Source organism: Salmo trutta, chromosome 13 (assembly GCF_901001165.1).
Source record: "Salmo trutta chromosome 13, fSalTru1.1, whole genome shotgun sequence".
In the NCBI taxonomy this organism is placed as follows: Eukaryota; Metazoa; Chordata; class Actinopteri; order Salmoniformes; family Salmonidae; genus Salmo; species Salmo trutta.
Genome location: NC_042969.1, coordinates 27770670 through 27781360, shown reverse-complemented (window position 1 = coordinate 27781360; position 10691 = coordinate 27770670).

The following is a 10691-nucleotide window of genomic DNA, read 5'->3' as shown; positions in this document are numbered from 1 at the left end:
ACCTTACACCTTCCCTGTCTAGTGGACCTTACACCTTCCCTGTCTAGTGGACCTTACACCTTCCCTGTCTAGTGGACCTTACACCTTCCCTGTCTAGTGGACCTGACACCTTCCCTGTCTAGTGGACCTTCCACCTTCCCTTTCTAGTGGACCTTACACCTTCCCTGTCTAGTGGACCTTACACCTTCCCTGTCTAGTGGACCTTACACCTTCCCTGTCTAGTGGACCTTACACCTTCCCTGTCTAGTGGACCTTACAGCTTCCCTGTCTAGTGGACCTTATACCTTCCCTGTCTAGTGGACCTTATACCTTCCCTGTCTAGTGGACCTTACACCTTCCCTGTCTAGTGGACCTTATACCTTCCCTGTCTAGTGGACCTTATACCTTCCCTGTCTAGTGGACCTTATACCTTCCCTGTCTAGTGGACCTTACACCTTCCCTGTCTAGTGGACCTTACACCTTCCCTGTCTAGTGGACCTTACACCTTCCCTGTCTAGTGGACCTGACACCTTCCCTGTCTAGTGGACCTTACACCTTCCCTGTCTAGTGGACCTTATACCTTCCCTGTCTAGTGGACCTTACACCTTCCCCTGTCTAGTGGACCTTACCCCTTCCCTGTCTAGTGGACCTTACACCTTCCCTGTCTAGTGGACCTTATACCTTCCCTGTCTAGTGGCCTTACACCTTCCCTGTCTAGTGGACCTTACACCTTCCCTGTCTAGTGGACCTTACACCTTCCCTGTCTAGTGGACCTTACAGCTTCCCTGTCTAGTGGACCTTACACCTTCCTGTCTAGTGGACCTTACAGCTTCCCTGTCTAGTGGACCTTATACCTTCCCTGTCTAGTGGACCTTACAGCTTCCCTGTCTAGTGGACCTTATACCTTCCTCCTGTCTAGTGGACCTGACACTTTCCCTGTCTAGTGGACCTTACAGCTTCCCTGTCTAGTGGACCTACACCTTCCCTGTCCTACGTTGACCTTATACCTTCCCTGTCTAGTGGACCTTACAGCTTCCCTGTCTAGTGGACCTTACAGCTTCCCTGTCTAGTGGACCTTACACCTTCCCTGTCTAGTGGACCTTACACCTTCCCTGTCTAGTGGACCTTACACCTTCCCTGTCTAGTGGACCTTACACCTTCCCTGTCTAGTGGACCTTACACCTTCCCTGTCTAGTGGACCTTACACCTTCCCTGTCTAGTGGACCTTACACCTTCCCTGTCTAGTGGACCTTACACCTTCCCTGTCTAGTGGACCTTACACCTTCCCTGTCTAGTGGACCTTACACCTTCCCTGTCTAGTGGACCTTACACCTTCCCTGTCTAGTGGACCTTACAGCTTCCCTGTCTAGTGGACCTTATACCTTCCCTGTCTAGTGGACCTTACACCTTCCCTGTCTAGTGGACCTTATACCTTCCCTGTCTAGTGGACCTTACCTTCCTGTCTAGTGGACCTTACAGCTTCCCTGTCTAGTGGACCTTACAGCTTCCCTGTCTAGTGGACCTTACAGCTTCCCTGTCTAGGGACCTTACAGCTTCCCTGTCTAGTGGACCTTACACCTTCCCTGTCTAGTGGACCTTACACCTTCCCTGTCTAGTGGACCTTACACCTTCCCTGTCTAGTGGACCTGACACCTTCCCTGTCTAGTGGACCTTATACCTTCCCTGTCTAGTGGACCTGACACCTTCCCTGTCTAGTGGACCTTATACCTTCCCTGTCTAGTGGACCTTATACCTTCCCTGTCTAGTGGACCTTACACCTTCCCTGTCTAGTGGACCTGACACCTTCCCTGTCTAGTGGACCTTATACCTTCCCTGTCTAGTGGACCTTATACCTTCCCTGTCTAGTGGACCTTATACCTTCCCTGTCTAGTGGACCTTACACCTTCCCTGTCTAGTGGACCTACACCTTCCCTGTCTAGTGGACCTTACACCTTCCCTGTCTAGTGGACCTTACACCTTCCCTGTCTAGTGGACCTTACAGCTTCCCTGTCTAGTGACCTTACACCTTCCCTGTCTAGTGGACCTTACACCTTCCCTGTCTAGTGGACCTTACACCTTCCCTGTCCTAGTGGACCTTACACCTTCCCTGTCTAGTGGACCTTACACCTTCCTGTCTAGTGGACCTTACACCTTCCTGCCTTCCCTGTCTAGTGGACCTGACACCTTCCCTGTCTAGTGGACCTGACACCTTCCCTGTCTAGTGGACCTTACACCTTCCCTGTCTAGTGGACCTTACACCTTCCCTGTCTAGTGGACCTTACACCTTCCCTGTCTAGTGGACCTTACAGCTTCCCTGTCTAGTGGACCTGACACCTTCCCTGTCTAGTGGACCTTACACCTTCCCTGTCTAGTGGACCTTACACCTTCCTGTCTAGTGGACCTTACACCTTTCCTGTCTAGTGGACCTTACACCTTCCCTGTCTAGTGGACCTTACACCTTCCCTGTCTAGTGGACCTTATACCTTCCCTGTCTAGTGGACCTTACACCTTCCCTGTCTAGTGGACCTTACACCTTCCCTGTCTAGTGGACCTTACAGCCTTCCCTGTCTAGTGGACCTTACACCTTCCCTGTCTAGTGGACCTTACACCTTCCTGTCTAGTGGACCTTACACCTTCCCTGTCTAGTGGACCTTACACCTTCCCTGTCTAGTGGACCTTATACCTTCCCTGTCTAGTGGACCTTACAGTTTCCCTGTCTAGTGGACCTTACACTTCCCTGTCTAGTGGACCTTACACCTTCCTGTCTAGTGGACCTTATACCTTCCCTGTCTAGTGGACCTTACACCTTCCCTGTCCTAGTGGACCTTATACCTTCCCTGTCTAGTGGACCTTACACCTTCCCTGTCTAGTGGACCTTACACCTTCCCTGTCTAGTGGACCTTACACCTTCCCTGTCTAGTGGACCTTACACCTTCCCTGTCTAGTGGACCTTATACTTCCTGTCTAGTGGACCTTACACCTTCCCTGTCTAGGGGACCTTACACCTACCCTTCTAGGGATCTACCTTCCCTGTCTAGTGGACCTTACACCTTCCCTGTCTAGTGGACCTTACACCTTCCTGTCTAGTGGACCTTACAGCTTCCCTGTCTAGTGGACCTTATCCCTTCCCTGTCTAGTGGACCTTACACCTTCCCTGTCTAGTGGACCTTATACCTTCCCTGTCTAGTGGACCTTACACCTTCCCTGTCTAGTGGACCTTATACCTTCCCTGTCTAGTGGACCTTACACCTTCCCTGTCTAGTGGACCTTACACCTTCCCTGTCTAGTGGACCTTACACCTTCCCTGTCTAGTGGACCTTATACCTTCCCTGTCTAGTGGACCTTATACCTTCCCTGTCTAGTGGACCTTACACCTTCCCTGTCTAGTGGACCTTATACCTTCCCTGTCTAGTGGACCTTACACCTTCCCTGTCTAGTGGACCTGACACCTTCCCTGTCTAGTGGACCTTACACCTTCCCTGTCTAGTGGACCTGACACCTTCCCTGTCTAGTGGACCTTACAGCTTCCCTGTCTAGTGGACCTTACACCTTCCCTGTCTAGTGGACCTTACACCTTCCCTGTCTAGTGGACCTGACACCTTCCCTGTCTAGTGGACCTTATACCTTCCCTGTCTAGTGGACCTGACACCTTCCCTGTCTAGTGGACCTTATACCTTCCCTGTCTAGTGGACCTTATACCTTCCCTGTCTAGTGGACCTTACACCTTCCCTGTCTAGTGGACCTGACACCTTCCCTGTCTAGTGGACCTTATACCTTCCCTGTCTAGTGGACCTTATACCTTCCCTGTCTAGTGGACCTTATACCTTCCCTGTCTAGTGGACCTTATACCTTCCCTGTCTAGTGGACCTTACAGCTTCCCTGTCTAGTGGACCTTACACCTTCCCTGTCTAGTGGACCTTACACCTTCCCTGTCTAGTGGACCTTATACCTTCCCTGTCTAGTGGACCTTACACCTTCCCTGTCTAGTGGACCTGACACCTTCCCTGTCTAGTGGACCTGACACCTTCCTGTCTAGTGGACCTTACACCTTCCCTGTCTAGTGGACCTTACACCTTCCCTGTCTAGATGGACCTTACAGCTTCCCTGTCTAGTGGACCTTACAGCTTCCCTGTCTAGTGGACCTTATACCTTCCCTGTCCTAGTGGACCTTACACCTTCCCTGTCTAGTGGACCTTACACCTTCCCTGTCTAGTGGACCTTACACCTTCCCTGTCTAGTGGACCTTACACCTTCCCTGTCTAGTGGACCTGACACCTTCCCTGTCTAGTGGACCTGACACCTTCCCTGTCTAGTGGACCTTACACCTTCCCTGTCTAGTGGACCTTACACCTTCCTTGTCTAGTGGACCTTACACCTTCCCTGTCTAGTGGACCTTACAGCTTCCCTGTCTAGTGGACCTGACACCTTCCCTGTCTAGTGGACCTTACACCTTCCCTGTCTAGTGGACCTTACACCTTCCCTGTCCTAGTGGACCTTACAACCTTTCCTGTCTAGTGGACCTTACACCTTTCCTGTCTAGTGGACCTTACACCTTCCCTGTCCTAGTGGACCTTACACCTTCCCTGTCTAGTGGACCTTACACCTTCCTGTCTAGTGGACCTTACACCGTCCCTGTCTAGTGGACCTTACACCTTCCCTGTCTAGTGGACCTTACACCTTCCCTGTCTAGTGGACCTTACACCTTCCCTGTCTAGTGGACCTTACAGCTTCCCTGTCTAGTGGACCTTACACCTTCCCTGTCTAGTGGACCTTACACCTTCCCTGTCTAGTGGACCTTATACCTTCCCTGTCTAGTGGACCTTACACCTTCCCTGTCTAGTGGACCTTATACCTTCCCTGTCTAGTGGACCTTACAGCTTCCCTGTCTAGTGGACCTTACACCTTCCCTGTCTAGTGGACCTTACACCTTCCCTGTCTAGTGGAACTTATACCTTCCCTGTCTAGTGGACCTTACACCTTCCCTGTCTAGTGGACCTTATACCTTCCCTGTCTAGTGGACCTTACACCTTCCCTGTCTAGTGGACCTTACACCTTCCCTGTCTAGTGGACCTTACACCTTCCCTGTCTAGTGGACCTTACACCTTCCCTGTCTAGTGGACCTTACACCTTCCCTGTCTAGTGGACCTTATACCTTCCCTTTCTAGTGGACCTTACACCTTCCCTGTCTAGTGGACCTTACACCTTCCCTGTCTAGTGGACCTTACACCTTCCCTGTCTAGTGGACCTTACACCTTCCCTGTCTAGTGGACCTTACACCTTCCCTGTCTAGTGGACCTGACACCTTCCCTGTCTAGTGGACCTTATACCTTCCCTGTCTAGTGGACCTTACACCTTCCCTGTCTAGTGGACCTTATACCTTCCCTGTCTAGTGGACCTGACACCTTCCCTGTCTAGTGGACCTTACACCTTCCCTGTCTAGTGGACCTTACACCTTCCCTGTCTAGTGGACCTTACACCTTCCCTGTCTAGTGGACCTTACACCTTCCCTGTCTAGTGGACCTTACACCTTCCCTGTCTAGTGGACCTTACACCTTCCCTGTCTAGTGGACCTTACACCTTCCCTGTCTAGTGGACCTTATACCTTCCCTGTCTAGTGGACCTTACCTCTATTGGACCTTACCTCCTGTCTAGTGGACCTTATACCTTCCCTGTCTAGTGGACCTTATACCTTCCCTGTCTAGTGGACCTTATACCTTCCCTGTCTAGTGGACCTTACACCTTCCCTGTCTAGTGGACCTTATACCTTCCCTGTCTAGTGGACCTTACACCTTTCCTGTCTAGTGGACCTTACACCTTCCCTGTCTAGTGGACCTTATACCTTCCCTGTCTAGTGGACCTTATACCTTCCCTGTCTAGTGGACCTTACACCTTCCCTGTCTAGTGGACCTTACACCTTCCCTGTCTAGTGGACCTTACACCTTCCCTGTCTAGTGGACCTTACACCTTCCCTGTCTAGTGGACCTTACAGCTTCCCTGTCTAGTGGACCTTACACCTTCCCTGTCTAGTGGACCTTACACCTTCCCTGTCTAGTGGACCTATACCTTCCCTGTCTAGTGGAAACCTTGGGACACCTTCCCTGTCTAGTGGACCTTACACCTTCCCTGTCTAGTGGACCTTATACCTTCCCTGTCTAGTGGACCTTACACCTTCCCTGTCTAGTGGACCTTATACCTTCCCTGTCTAGTGGACCTTACACCTTCCCTGTCTAGTGGACCTTATACCTTCCCTGTCTAGTGGACCTTACACCTTTCCTGTCTAGTGGACCTTACACCTTCCCTGTCTAGTGGACCTTATACCTTCCCTGTCTAGTGGACCTTATACCTTCCCTGTCTAGTGGACCTTACACCTTCCCTGTCTAGTGGACCTTACAACCTTCCCTGTCTAGTGGACCTTACACCTTCCCTGTCTAGTGGACCTTACACCTTCCCTGTCTAGTGGACCTTACAGCTTCCCTGTCTAGTGGACCTTACACCTTCCCTGTCTAGTGGACCTTATACCTTCCCTGTCTAGTGGACCTTACACCTTCCCTGTCTAGTGGACCTTACACCTTCCCTGTCTAGTGGACCTTACACCCTTCCCTGTCTAGTGGACCTTACACTTCCCTGTCTAGTGGACCTTACCTTCCTGTCTAGTGGACCTTACAGCTTCCCTGTCTAGTGGACCTTACACCTTCCCTGTCTAGTGGACCTTACACCTTCCCTGTCTAGTGGACCTTACACCTTCCCTGTCTAGTGGACCTTACAGCTTCCCTGTCTAGTGGACCTTACACCTTCCCTGTCTAGTGGACCTTACACCTTCCCTGTCTAGTGGACCTTATACCTTCCCTGTCTAGTGGACCTTACACCTTCCCTGTCTAGTGGACCTTACAGCTTCCCTGTCTAGTGGACCTTACACCTTCCCTGTCTAGTGGACCTTACAGCTTCCCTGTCTAGTGGACCTTACACCTTCCCGGTCTAGTGGACCTTACACCTTCCCTGTCTAGTGGACCTTACACCTTCCCTGTCTAGTGGACCTTACACCTTCCCTGTCTAGTGGACCTTACAACCTTCCCTGTCTAGTGACCTTATACCTTCCCTGTCTAGTGGACCTTATACCTTCCCTGTCTAGTGGACCTTACACCTTCCCTGTCTAGTGGACCTTATACCTTCCCTGTCTAGTGGACCTTACACCTTCCCTGTCTAGTGGACCTTACAGCTTCCCTGTCTAGTGGACCTTATACCTTCCCTGTCTAGTGGACCTTACAACTTCCCTGTCTAGTGGACCTTATACCTTCCCTGTCTAGTGGACCTTACACCTTCCCTGTCTAGTGGACCTTATACCTTCCCTGTCTAGTGGACCTTACACCTTCCCTGTCTAGTGGACCTTACACCTTCCCTGTCTAGTGGACCTTACACCTTCCCTGTCTAGTGGACCTTATACCTTCCCTGTCTAGTGGACCTTACACCTTCCCTGTCTAGTGGACCTTACACTTTCCCTGTCTAGTGGACCTTATACCTTCCCTGTCTAGTGGACCTTACACCTTCCCTGTCTAGTGGACCTGACACCTTCCCTGTCTAGTGGACCTTACACCTTCCCTGTCTAGTGGACCTGACACCTTCCCTGTCTAGTGGACCTTACAGCTTCCCTGTCTAGTGGACCTTACACCTTCCCTGTCTAGTGGACCTTACACCTTCCCTGTCTAGTGGACCTGACACCTTCCCTGTCTAGTGGACCTTATACCTTCCCTGTCTAGTGGACCTGACACCTTCCCTGTCTAGTGGACCTTATACCTTCCCTGTCTAGTGGACCTTATACCTTCCCTGTCTAGTGGACCTTACACCTTCCCTGTCTAGTGGACCTGACACCTTCCCTGTCTAGTGGACCTTATACCTTCCCTGTCTAGTGGACCTTATACCTTTCCTGTCTAGTGGACCTTATACCTTCCCTGTCTAGTGGACCTTACACCTTCCCTGTCTAGTGGACCTTACACCTTCCCTGTCTAGTGGACCTTACACCTTCCCTGTCTAGTGGACCTTATACCTTCCCTGTCTAGTGGACCTTATACCTTCCCTGTCTAGTGGACCTGACACCTTCCCTGTCTAGTGGACCTTACACCTTCCCTGTCTAGTGGACCTTACACCTTCCCTGTCTAGTGGACCTTACACCTTCCCTGTCTAGTGGACCTTACAGCTTCCCTGTCTAGTGGACCTTATACCTTCCCTGTCTAGTGGACCTTACACCTTCCCTGTCTAGTGGACCTTACACCTTCCCCTGTCTAGTGGACCTTACACCTTCCCTGTCTAGTGGACCTTACACCTTCCCTGTCTAGTGGACCTTACAGCTTCCCTGTCTAGTGGACCTTACACCTTCCCTGTCTAGTGGACCTTACACCTTCCCTGTCTAGTGGACCTTATACCTTCCCTGTCTAGTGGACCTTACACCTTCCCTGTCTAGTGGACCTTATACCTTCCCTGTCTAGTGGACCTTACAGCTTCCCTGTCTAGTGGACCTTACACCTTCCCTGTCTAGTGGACCTTACACCTTCCCCTGTCTAGTGGACCTTATACCTTCCCTGTCTAGTGGACCTTACACCTTCCCTGTCTAGTGGACCTTATACCTTCCCTGTCTAGTGGACCTTACACCTTCCCTGTCTAGTGGACCTTACACCTTCCCTGTCTAGTGGACCTTACACCTTCCCTGTCTAGTGGACCTTACACCTTCCCTGTCTAGTGGACCTTACAGCTTCCCTGTCTAGTGGACCTTACACCTTCCCTGTCTAGTGGACCTTACACCTTCCCTGTCTAGTGGACCTTACACCTTCTTCACTGAGAAGAAACAGTTGGCTGGAGCGATGTGAATGGGGTAACCTACACTAACAGGGTCTTTATAACCTTTTCTGAACACTGTGTGATTTATACACACACAGAGTTTCATTATGGGTAAGCTCCACTTTTGTTTGCCCCCTGTATTATATATAAAGTTATATCTGATTCCTGAGCATGCTTTTACTGATACTATTTGGGTTTAGGGTGTGTGTGATTGTGTGATTGTGGTGTGTGTGTGTGTGTGTGTGTGTGTGTGTGTGTGTGTGTGTGTGTGTGTGTGTGTGTGTGTGTGTGTGTGTGTGTGTGTGTGTGTGTGTAGGCTTTGTGTGTTTGCTAAGGTCTTACTGTATGACTGTATACCTGTTGGTATTCAAACAGGATGCAGAGTTTATGGGCAGGGCCTGTTACATATTTACTGTACATATAATTATTCATTTATCTCTCCCTCTTACAGCCTTAAGCAGCCCTCACTCACTTCCTTGACCAGTCCTTTACTGAACTTCAGTTCCTGAGGGTGAGTGAGTTCAGTTTGTTTTCAAATTCTTATGTTTAAATCTCAACCTGTCTACATTATGAGATGAAGAAATGTAGTAAAGTGCAATAGATCATTCCATCCATAGTCAGTTTTATTTAGGACACTGGTAGCCTTTCATCTTGTGGTTTTCTCTTCTTGTAACTGACAGGCACAGAGAAAGTCAACTAATTTCCAAACTTGTTTCCGTACTTGATTTAACGGATTAAGTACTTGTAATTCTAAATGATTACATGATTATATTTTGTGATATGTGAATTCACTGATCAGACAAAGAAACTCAAATGAATGCAAAAATATAGAAAGAGAGCAACATGTAAGACAGAAAGGTGAACAAAGTTGAAGGAGGCAGTAGGGGTCCAAAGTCACTCTCTTATGAGTTTTTTTTATTGTTTTAGTTTTGCAAAGCTGGAAGGGTGGGGGGTAAAGATCAGTGAGTCAAAGTCTAGAGAGATTCTGGGAAGGACAGCGAAAAAAGAGAAGGCCTAATATTTTGGAACTAGAGAAGGTCTAGGATTTATACTATGTTTATCAATTTGTAAGTCGCTCTGGATAAGAGCGTCTGCTAAATGACTTAAATGTAAATGTAAATAGTAAGTTCAATACTGTTTGAAATCCTCTCAATTCAACAAATGTAATTGAAATTCAATCATGAATGCATAAAAAAGTATTTCATTGATTGAAGTTGAATAACTGAACCCCCTTTGCAGGACTCCCAGACTACCTATGTGCTGAACGATACCAACCCTTTGAGAACATTGCGCTGGCGGGCACAATCACCATGCCCTTTAGTCATACTCTTTCATTCAGATAATCACTTTGCCTTTTAGTCATACTCTTTCATTCAGATAATCACCATGCCCTTTAGTCATACTCTTTCATTCAGATAATCACTTTGCCTTTTAGTCATACTCTTTCATTCAGATAATCACTTTGCCTTTTAGTCATACTCTTTCATTCAGATAATCACTTTGCCTTTTAGTCATACTCTTTCATTCAGATAATCACTTTGCCCTTTAGTCATACTCTTTCATTCAGATAATCACTTTGCCTTTTAGTCATACTCTTTCATTCAGATAATCACTTTGCCTTTTAGTCATACTCTTTCATTCAGATAATCACTTTGCCTTTTAGTCATACTCTTTCATTCAGATAATCACTTTGCCCTTTAGTCATACTCTTTCATTCAGATAATCACCATGATTTTATTGCCATAATAAGTGATACACAATCTGTACTGAAAATAAGCAATAAGTAACAACATGAACTATGTATCAATTTTGAAGCTCTGTGTTGTAATTCCCCTTGACCAACAGGAGGCAGTCTAATCTCACACTACATGACATGACTCCTT